Raw genomic sequence first — 10,009 nt, 5'->3', positions numbered from 1 at the left:
CACACCAAACTTCCCCTTTTGTTGTTGTTGGTTTGTTTTGGGGTCTTGTTTTTGTTTTTTGAGACAGCGTCTCGCTCTGTCGCCCAGGCTGGAGTGCAGTGGCGTGATCTCAGCTCACTGCAACCCCCGCCTCCTGGGGCTCAAGCAATTCTCCTGCCTCAGCCTCCCAAATAGCTGGGACTGTAGATGCACACCACCACACCCAGCTAATTTTTGTATTTTTAGTAGAGACGGGGTTTTACCATGTTGGCCAGGCTGGTCTCAAACTCCTGACCTCAAGTGATCCACCCACCTAGGCCTCCCAAAGTGTTGGGATTACAGGCGTGAGCCACTGCACCTGGCCTGGACTCAACTTTTTTAAAGCTGCCCTCAGCCCAGAATCTGAGATGGTTCATTTGAGACTTAAGCCTGGGCCATTCTCCCATCTGCTAGCACTGGAATAAGCTGCTTTCCTTGGACCACACCTCGCTTCTCATACTTTGACTTCCCAGTGGCGAGCAGCCTAATTTAAGTTGGTTACAATATTAGGAACAGGTGAGGGAGAAACTATGGCGATTCTTCAGGGATGACTTAGGAGCCAGAACCAGAAACTGTGTATATCACATTCTCCTGTATTCCGTTAGCCAGAACCCAATCCCACGACACACCTAACTAACTACAAGGGAGATTGGAAAAACGTAGTTTAGCTGCAAATCCAGGAGGGCAATGAAGTGGGTCTCATGACCACAAAGCAACTAGATTACAGATTCATAAAATTCTAGGTCAGGAGTTGGCAAACTATATGGACTATGGCCCATCAACTGGTTTTTATAAATAAAGTTTTACTGGAACACAGCCACACTTACTTATTAATGTCTATGGCTGTTTTCAAACTACAATAGCACAGTTAAGTATCTGTACCAGAGACAATATTGCCCACAAAGCCTGAAATAGTCGCTATCTGGTCCTTGATAGAACAAGTTTGCTAACTCCTATTATAGAGTAATAAGTAACTTTAAGAAATTTTTTTTTACTCCTTTTGTTTCTGGCAACACTACTATGGAAAAAAAATTGTTTGCTAAAATTATGTCTCCATAGAAATAAAGTACTTTGTCCTTGAAAATATTCAAGGCTTTTTCAAATATTCATGTAAATATTTTTATACATTCCACCCTTTCAGTGTTGACAACAATATATAATTACTTATTTTTAACAGAAAACAGAACAAAATATTAAATAATGATTTAATCAGATATGTATTGTACAAACATTTCTCTTTTCTGCAAACTCCACTTTTCTTTTTTTTCCATTGTGTGATTTACTATCAATGTTAAATCTCCAGATTATTTAGTACTTCTATGTATGTTTTCTATATAATATTCACCATTCTACTACTACCTCCTTTTTCTCTTTTATTTCTTAGTTTTATACATCCTTTATTAGAGGTATAACTTCTAACTACTTTATTTCCCAAGCATTTAGCCAACTATTTTCCAAACTATTTTGCAATTTTAATCTCTTGGGCAAGTGATTTTTCTGACTTCTCCAACTTTTCTTTTGCTCTTGACCAAGTGTAATGTATTGAACTGAATTGTATTTTTCTATTTTTTTCTCTTACCTCAAACATGGTTACAAAATGGTTAGTTGTATCATTCTCTCTGGGAGGTCTGCTACTCAACTTTCTTGGCAGACTGTTAGCAAAGAAGTGGGAGATGAGGAAATGATGGAAATGAAAACAAGATTAACTATGATAAACTTGACTCTTAAAGGAAGAAGGGTAATAGCATAATCATTGCAAGATGTAGGAAAAATCTCATAAAATGTTGTTGTTTATGTTGTTGTTATCATTGTCGTCCTTGTTCTGGTCCCCTGGGAGCTTGCATGGCTAGATGGTGACTTCATGATCTCCTTCACTCACTTACATAAACAACATACTTCACCACCACTGATCAAAACACGTTTTCTTATGATAATGGCCAAGCGATCCCAACAAAACTATATATATATATATATACATACACATATAAAATGGTAATTGCAAAAGAACATGCTCATTACTTCTTGCTCATGCTTCTATAAGAAGCTGTCATATTACTACATCAATAATCTATTCTGTCTTATATACATAAATATTAAATGATATTAGCAAAAGAACACTCTCATTACAGAATGTGATAGCCTCTATAGAAATGTTATGAACAAACGATGGAAAAGAAGCCACAGAATTTTATTTATTTTTTATTTTTTACTTTTTATTTTGTAGTTATTTATTTATTTATTTATTTATTTATTTTTGAGATGGAGTCTCACTCTGTTGCCCATGCTGGAGTGCAATGGCACGATCTTGGCTCACTGCAACCTCTGCCTCCCGGGTTCAAGTGATTCTCCTGCCTCAGCCTCCTGAACAGCTGCGATTACCGGCGCGCACCACCATGCCCAGGTAATTTTTTTGTATTTTTAGTGGAGACGGGGTTTCTCCATGTTGGTCAGGCTGGTCTTGAATTCCTGACCTTTTGATCTGCCCACCTCAGCCTCCCAAAATACTGGGATTACAGGTGTGAGCCACCACACCCGGTCAAGAAGCCACAGAATTTTTAAAGATTTCTGTGGAAAACAAAGATTACAAAACCACTTAAATAAGAACCTAATGACAACATCTAGCAAATTCAGAATATCTTATTCTAGCAACTGAAGTGAAAGGTGGGAAAAGGGATTGGATAAAGGAAAAAGCATGCAATAAAGTACCAGAAAAAAACACAAAAGATTTTGAAGTGGGGAAAAAACGTAAAAGATGGCTGCGTGTCCTGTTTACTGCACCCTTCTGGATTATCTTTGCCTTTCATCATCTTGGAGTTTTTATCTTTTCAATATCCTTATCTGTGAAATAAAAGTGCTTACCACATTGGGTTTTAGTGATAACTGAATGAGGTATCTTTGTACATACTTAGCACTCCATAATAAGCATCCAGTAAATACTAACATAACAATACTACTAAAAGACCACTACACTCCAGCCTCAGTGAGAGATCTGTGAGATCTGATGTTCCGTCTTGTAAGGAATCTTCTTACAGACAGTAAAGAATTTAAAACGGGATTGGAAATTAGTTCATCAACCCTCTTTCTTAGAATGTCTGTCTCCTTCATCATAATTTCAACTCAAGAGTTGAACTGAGCGTCTCCATGTGCAAAGGGCATTAAAGGGAACATTAGACTGACACCAAAATCCTATTCTCAGGTTACTTCCGGCTTTGCCTTAAGGGGAAAGAGAATGTCCCAATCAAATGGAAAGTATACATGCAAATTGAGGGAAAATTATAGTTTCTTGTGTTAAAAGATAATTTTAAAAGTTTATAATTATGACCCTTATATAGATATAAAATAATAGCATATCAAAAATTTATTTCAATCACTGATTTATAAGGGAACTAGTAAGAGATTACAACCAGTTCAAGAGAGAACTCCAGAGAATATACATACACAGGCAGATGAGGAAAACTGAAATGACTGTACAAAAGGACATGAGAAGGATCTATCCATTGGATAATAATCATTTGCATTCCACTGATACAACTCATTTTCATTTCTTTGTAATCATTTGCCTTTTTTTAAAATCAGTTTTCTTCCATTTACAGAGATATTAAGGCAGAGAGCAGTTAAATAAATTGCCAAAAATTCTCAACAGGTGAGTACTAAGAGCTGAGATGAAAAATCAGTTTAGAAATCAATCTAGCTTCCCCCAGGAACAAGTCTCACAGCTCCCTTGTATCAACCTCTTTTTTTCTTTCTCTTTTTTTTTTTTTTTTTGTAGGGACAAGGTCTTGCTATGTTGCCCGGCCTGGTCTCAAACTCCTGGGCTCAAGCAACCCTCCCCAGTCCTGCCACCATAGCCTCCCAAAGCCCTGGGATTACAGGTGTAAGCTGCAAGAACTTCTTGAAAGGCAATTCAACATAGTGTTTAAAAGCATGCAGGAGTCCTGGGTTCAAATCTCCATTCCAGCTCTATCCAGGTATGTAAAACATGAATAATAATAGAATCTGCATACAGCATTTCGTGAAGATTAAATAGATTAATATATAAATTCTTAGAACAGTGCCTGACACATAGTTAGTTCCCAATAGGTTGTGATTATCATACTAAGAGCAAAAAATAAAATGAAACAATCTGGGTGCACCTGGAGTTTCCATCGGTTGCAAACTTTGTAAACAATCAGATAGCAATTTAAGCTTTGTGGGCTAAAATGGTCTAATGTTGCACATTCTTTCACCTTTTTTTTACAACCCTATAAAAATATAAAAACCACTCTTAGCTCATGGGCCATATGCAAACAGGCCACAGGCTAGGACATCACCGATATTATGATATTTACCAGAAAGAAGCTAGTTATTGTAATAACCAAACTGGTTAAAATCTGTTCGTAACACATATGATCTTTCTACATACTCAGTACTCAAAATTGTCATTGTCAGGCCTCTGAGCCCAAGCTAAGCCATCATATCCCCTGTGACCTGCACATATACATCCAGATGGCCTGAAGCAACTGAAGATCCACAAAAGAAGTGAAAATTGCCAGTTCCTGCCTTAACTGATGACATTCCAGCATTGTGATTTGTTCCTGCCCCACTCTAACTGATCAATTAACTTTGTGACAATACACCCTCCCCACCCTTGAGCAGGTACTTTGTAATATCCTCCCCCCACCCACTGCCCTTAAGAAGGTACTTTGTAATATTCTCCCCACCCTTGAGAATGTACTTTGTAAGATCCACCCGCTGCCCACAAAAAAATTGCTCCTAACTCCACTGCCTATCCCAAACCTATAAGAACTAATGATAATCCCACCACCCTTTGCTGACACTCTTTTTGGACTCCGGCTGCCTGCACCCAGGTGATTAAAAAGCTTTATTGCTCACACAAAGCCTGTTTGGTCATCTCTTCACACGGACACACATGACATTTGGTGCCGAAGAGCTGGGACAGGAGGACTCCTTCAGGAGACCAGTTCCCTTGTCCTTGCCCTCACTCCATGAGGAGATCCACCTATGACCTCGGGTCCTCAGACCAACCAGCCCAAGGAACATCTCACCAATTTCAAATCAGGTAAACGGTCTTTTCAGTCTCTTCGCCAACCTCTCTTGCTATCCCTCCACCCTTCAATCTCTCTCTTCCTTAATTTCAGTTCCTTTCCCTTTCTGGTAGAGACAGAGAAGATGTGTTTTATCCATGAACTCAAAACTCCAGTGCCGGTCACGAACTCAGGAAGACAGTCTTCCCTTAGTGTTTAATCACTGCGGGGATGCCTGCCTGATTATTCACCCACATTCAGAGGCATCTGATCACCGTGGGGATGCCTGCCTTGATCCTTCACCTTGGTAGCAAGCACCACCTCCTCTGGGTGGCAAGTACCACCCCCACCCTCTGTGTCTCTACCCTCTCTTTTCTCTGGGCTTGCTTCTTTCACTATGGGCAACCTTCCACCCTCCATTCCTCCTTCTTCTCCCTTAGCCTGTGTTCTCAAGAATTTAAAACCTCTTCAATTCTTGCCTGACCTAAACCCTAAGTGTCTTATTTTCTTCTGCAGCACTGCTTGGCCCCAATACAAACTTGATAATGGCTCTAAATGGCCAGAAAATGGCACTCTCGATTTCTCCATCCTACAAGACCTACATAATTTTAGTCGAAAAATGGGCAAATGGTCTGAGGTGCCTGATGTCCAGGCATTCATTTACACATCAGTCCCTCCTTAGTCTCTGCTCCCAATGCAACTCATCCCAAATCTTTCTTCTTTCTCTCCTGTCTGTTCCTTTAGTCTCCACCCCAAGCTCTGAGTCCTCTGAATCCTCCTTTTCTATGGACTCATTTGACCTCTCCCCTCCTCCCCAGGCTCCTCCTCACCAGGCCGAGCCAGGTCCCAATTCTTCCTCAGCCTCCACTCCCCCACCCTATAATCCTTCTATCACCTCCCCTCCTCATACCAGGTCTGGCTTACAGTTTTGTTCCACGACTAGCCCTCCCCCATCTGCCCAAAAATTTCCTCTTAAAGAGGTGGCTGGAGCTAAAGGCATAGTCAAGGTTAATTTTTAAATGAAGAGTGTTGTTTTTACCTAAATCAATCTGGCCTGGTATATGACAACATAAAAAAAAACTCAAGGATAGAGCCCAAAAGCTCACCAAACAAGCAAAGAATTATGCTGAACCCCCTTGGACACTCTCTAATTGGATATCCTGGGTCCTCCCAATTCTTAGTCCTTTAATACCTGTTTTTCTCCTTCTTTTATTTGGACCTTGTGTCTTCCGTTTAGTTCCTCAATTCATGCAAAACTGCAGCCAGGCCATCACCAATCATTCTATACCACAAAAGCTCCTTCTAACAACCCCACAATATCATACCTTACCCCAAAATCTTTCTTCAGTTTAATCTCTCCCACTGTAGGTTCCCATGCCGCCCCAATCCTACTCGAAGCAGCCCTGAGAAACATCGCCCATTATCCCTCCATACCACCCCCAAAAATTTTCACCACCCCAACACTTCACCACTATTTTATTTTTCTTATTAATATAAGAAAACAGGAATGTCAGGCCTCTGAGCCCAAGCTAAGCCATCATATCCCCTGTGACCTGCACATATACATCCAGATGGCCGGAAGCAACTGAAGATCCACAAAAGAAGTGAAAATAGCCAGTTCCTGACTTAACTGATGACATTCCACCATTGTGATTTGTTCCTGCCCCACCCTAACTGATCAATTAACTTTGTGACAATACACCCTCCCCACCCTTGAGAAGGTACTTTGTAATATCCTCCCCCCACCCACTGCCCTTAAGAAGGTACTTTGTAATATTCTCCCCTGCCCTTAAGAAGGTACTTTGTAATATTCCCCCCACCCTTGAGAATGTACTTTGTAAGAACCACCCCTTGCCCGCAAAAAATTGCTCCTAACTCCACCGCCTATCTCAAACCTATAAGAACTAATGATAATCCCACCACCCTTTGCTGACTCTCTTTTTGGACTCCGCCTGCCTGCACCCAGGTGATTAAAAAGCTTTATTGCTCACACAAAGCCTGTTTGGTGGTCTCTTCACATGGACACATGTGACAGTCATCTCACTGGCAATTATATTGAATCAAACTATATAAAATTGCTATTTCTGTAGGTCAAGGGTTAATTTTTGGAAATTTTGTGTGGCTCAACCTGCCAGCAAAGGCATGTGAGCCGAGACCTGGATCACTCCTTGTCTTACTTTCCCTTTCTGTTTGCATCTGTAAGTTTTTTTGATGGGACAATAAAGCCCATCAAACCTAATGTTTTGCGTAATGGAAAACAAAATATATGAAAAGAGTTTGGGGGGAGGGGAAGATTGTTTTGCTGTTTTGTTTTGTGACTTTTCAGCCCATTATCTTCACTTCCTCTTCCTTGTTCTCTAGCTTCTTCCCTGGTTACCTCTTTTCCTGCCTTCGTATTTACCAGCTCTTTACTTTATTTTAATCATCTTCTTTCTAGCTTGTTTGTGTTTGTTTTTTCCTACCCTTAGGGGATTATACAGACTTTCAGACTACATGGTGGTAAGAATAATGGATTGTTCTGTGTTAAAAAAAATTCAGAATGGGAGAAAGTAGGGCTGTGTTCTGGAAGCAATGAGAGCCTGGGGCCTTGGAGGACTTTCTATGCCCAAGCCTCACAAAGAGAACATCTGGTGCGACACGCAGCTGGGAAAAGATCTAGTTTTTAAAAACAGACAAAGCCCTATTATATAAAGGGAAAAACATATCTTTTTTGTTGTTATTTCAAAGTTACAAGTGCTCCCTCTTCTGTCAACCTTTAGAATTTGTGCTCTCTTGGGCCACTCTGCATATCAAAGAAAAAAATGGATAAATAAAAATAACGAAGCAGAATAAAGTTCTTCACTCATGGAAACTTGAATGTTGTAAGCAATGGAAGAATTCAGGGACACTACACGAGGAGTGATCCCTCTGTATTAAATGCAATGTCCCTGCCGGGGGTGGTGGCTCACGCTTGCAATCCCAGCACTTTGAGAGGCTGAGGTGGGCAGATCACATGAGGTCAGGAGTTCAAGACCAGCCTGGCCAACATGACAAAACCCCCTCTCTACTAAAAATACAAAAATTAGCCCGGCGTGGTGGTGCACACCTGTAATCCTAGCTACTGGAGAGGTTAAGGCAGGAGAATTGCTTGAACCCAGGAGGCAAAGGTTGCAGTGAGCCAAGATCATGCCACTGCCATGCAGCCTGGGTGACAGAGCGAGACTCTGTCTCAAAAATAAATAAATTAATTAATGATTAATAAATGCAATGTCCCATGGTGCTGTGGCCTGTGCTATTTGGATGGTCAGCTACTTCATTGCAACATGCACCAGTTTCCTGGAGGTTAGTTGCTAATTCTAAAAGGCTTCAGATAATTCACTGTGTATTGAGTCATGGCTTGATGACGACCTTGTTTACAAAGCTCATTCAAACAGCCCAGTTCCTGCCCGTTTGCTCTTTGACCCTGACCAAAATCCACCAGAAGGCGAGTGATTTACAATGGGATTATTTACATTTCTGCTTTTTGTTGCATTATTCACTTGAAACTAAAAAAAAAAATCAAGGAGCAATTACTTCCAAGACTTTTCCAAACACATCACTGGGCGGGGGAGGGGTCTTCATTTTGGGGCAAGGCACTGCAAACTTCCAACATTAGGGTATCATCTGTGAATGAGATAACCTATCAGTGGTGGCCTAGGCTCCAGCCTTCTGGTCAATCTCAGCAACTTGGAAGCAAAAAAGCAGAAACTGTTACATTTGTTGATACTTCTTTTACAAAAGGGATGCTCTGTTCTGTTTTGCAGCCAAAATCCACAGTGATCCACATTATACTCAGGAATCACCCAGAAGGGATTTCTATCTGAAAGGAGAAAGAAGCTCTGGGGCATGAATATACCTTGTCTTGTAAAAAAAATAAATCAGTAATTCATGTGTGTATATTTTATACTCAATGGGAAAAAATATTTTATTTAAAAAAACACTCAATATTTTACATGACATTGTGAAAAGGCAGTACGGAATTACTCATTTGCTTCCTTTTTTAAAGTTTTAGGTGAAAAACAAACATTTAATCCCATCACTTGTTCTTAAATATAATATTATTTTGTTGTCCTTTACACTCCAGTTGTCACAGGTCAGAAACCCTGAGAGAAGCCAAGATTGCTAAAATGAAACTTTACTTCTAGAAACAACCCCAGAATTAAATGTTTCTCCACTTGGCATGGAATTTGAAGATTGATTTTGAATGTCACCTTGGAATCTAGCATTAGCCAGTTACTGCAATAAAGAACAAAGGAAGGCTCAGAGGAAGTTGTAGGAAACCTCAGTGTGTCTGAGATGACCTGCAGCAGAGCCCATGCAACAAGGTCCCACCCCTGGGGACCTGGAGATGTCACCTGATAATTACAGTTTTGGTGAATAGTGATAAAGATGCCAAAAACAGTTTTACCAGCAAGCATGACTAGCTAGCAATAGGATTAGACCTGTGGTAACTTTGTAACTTTGGTCTGATGTCATAGTTTTGTGTGTGTGTGTGTTTTTGTTTGTTTGTTTGTTTTTGGTGTGACTGGAGTTAGTAAAAGCTGAGAGAAGTAGAAAGATGAAATAAAACAAACAGTCCAAGGTTACCCTGCAAAAATTAACTCCAAGCCTGAGAATCAGTATGCAGAAAAAATAGCAACGTGTATAGTGTCAATTTCTTTTTGTCAGCTCCAGTTTATGAGAAGAAAATGATGGTAAAGAGTATAGCTAGGCCGGGCGCAGTGGCTCACGCCTGTAATCCCAGCACTTTGGGAGGCCGAGGCGGGCGGATCACGAGGTCAGGAGATCGAGACCATCCTGGCTAACACGGTGAAACCCCGTCTCTACTAAAAATACAAAAAATTAGCCGGGCGTGGTGGCGGGCGCCTGTAGTCCCAGCTACTCGGGAGGCTGAGGCAGGAGAATAGCGTGAACCCAGGAGGCGGAGCTTGCAGTGAGCCGAGATCGCG

The 10,009-nt window shown here is 40.8% G+C and overlaps 1 long non-coding RNA gene across 1 annotated transcript; it reads left to right on the top strand.

The window, feature by feature from the left end:
* The first annotated feature begins 1,321 nt into the window (after positions 1-1,321).
* LOC129137640 (uncharacterized) lies at positions 1,322-5,071 on the top strand. The gene is made up of 4 exons (XR_008540344.2): positions 1,322-2,419; positions 3,612-3,661; positions 3,788-3,986; positions 4,447-5,071. It is a non-coding gene; the product is annotated as an uncharacterized LOC129137640 (long non-coding RNA).
* The last annotated feature ends 4,938 nt before the right edge of the window (positions 5,072-10,009 follow it).

This window comes from Pan troglodytes, chromosome 19, assembly GCF_028858775.2.
Source record: "Pan troglodytes isolate AG18354 chromosome 19, NHGRI_mPanTro3-v2.0_pri, whole genome shotgun sequence".
NCBI lineage: Eukaryota > Metazoa > Chordata > Mammalia > Primates > Hominidae > Pan > Pan troglodytes.
Note: the sequence above shows the minus strand (reverse complement) of the source record. Positions and strands in the feature narration are given on the sequence as shown.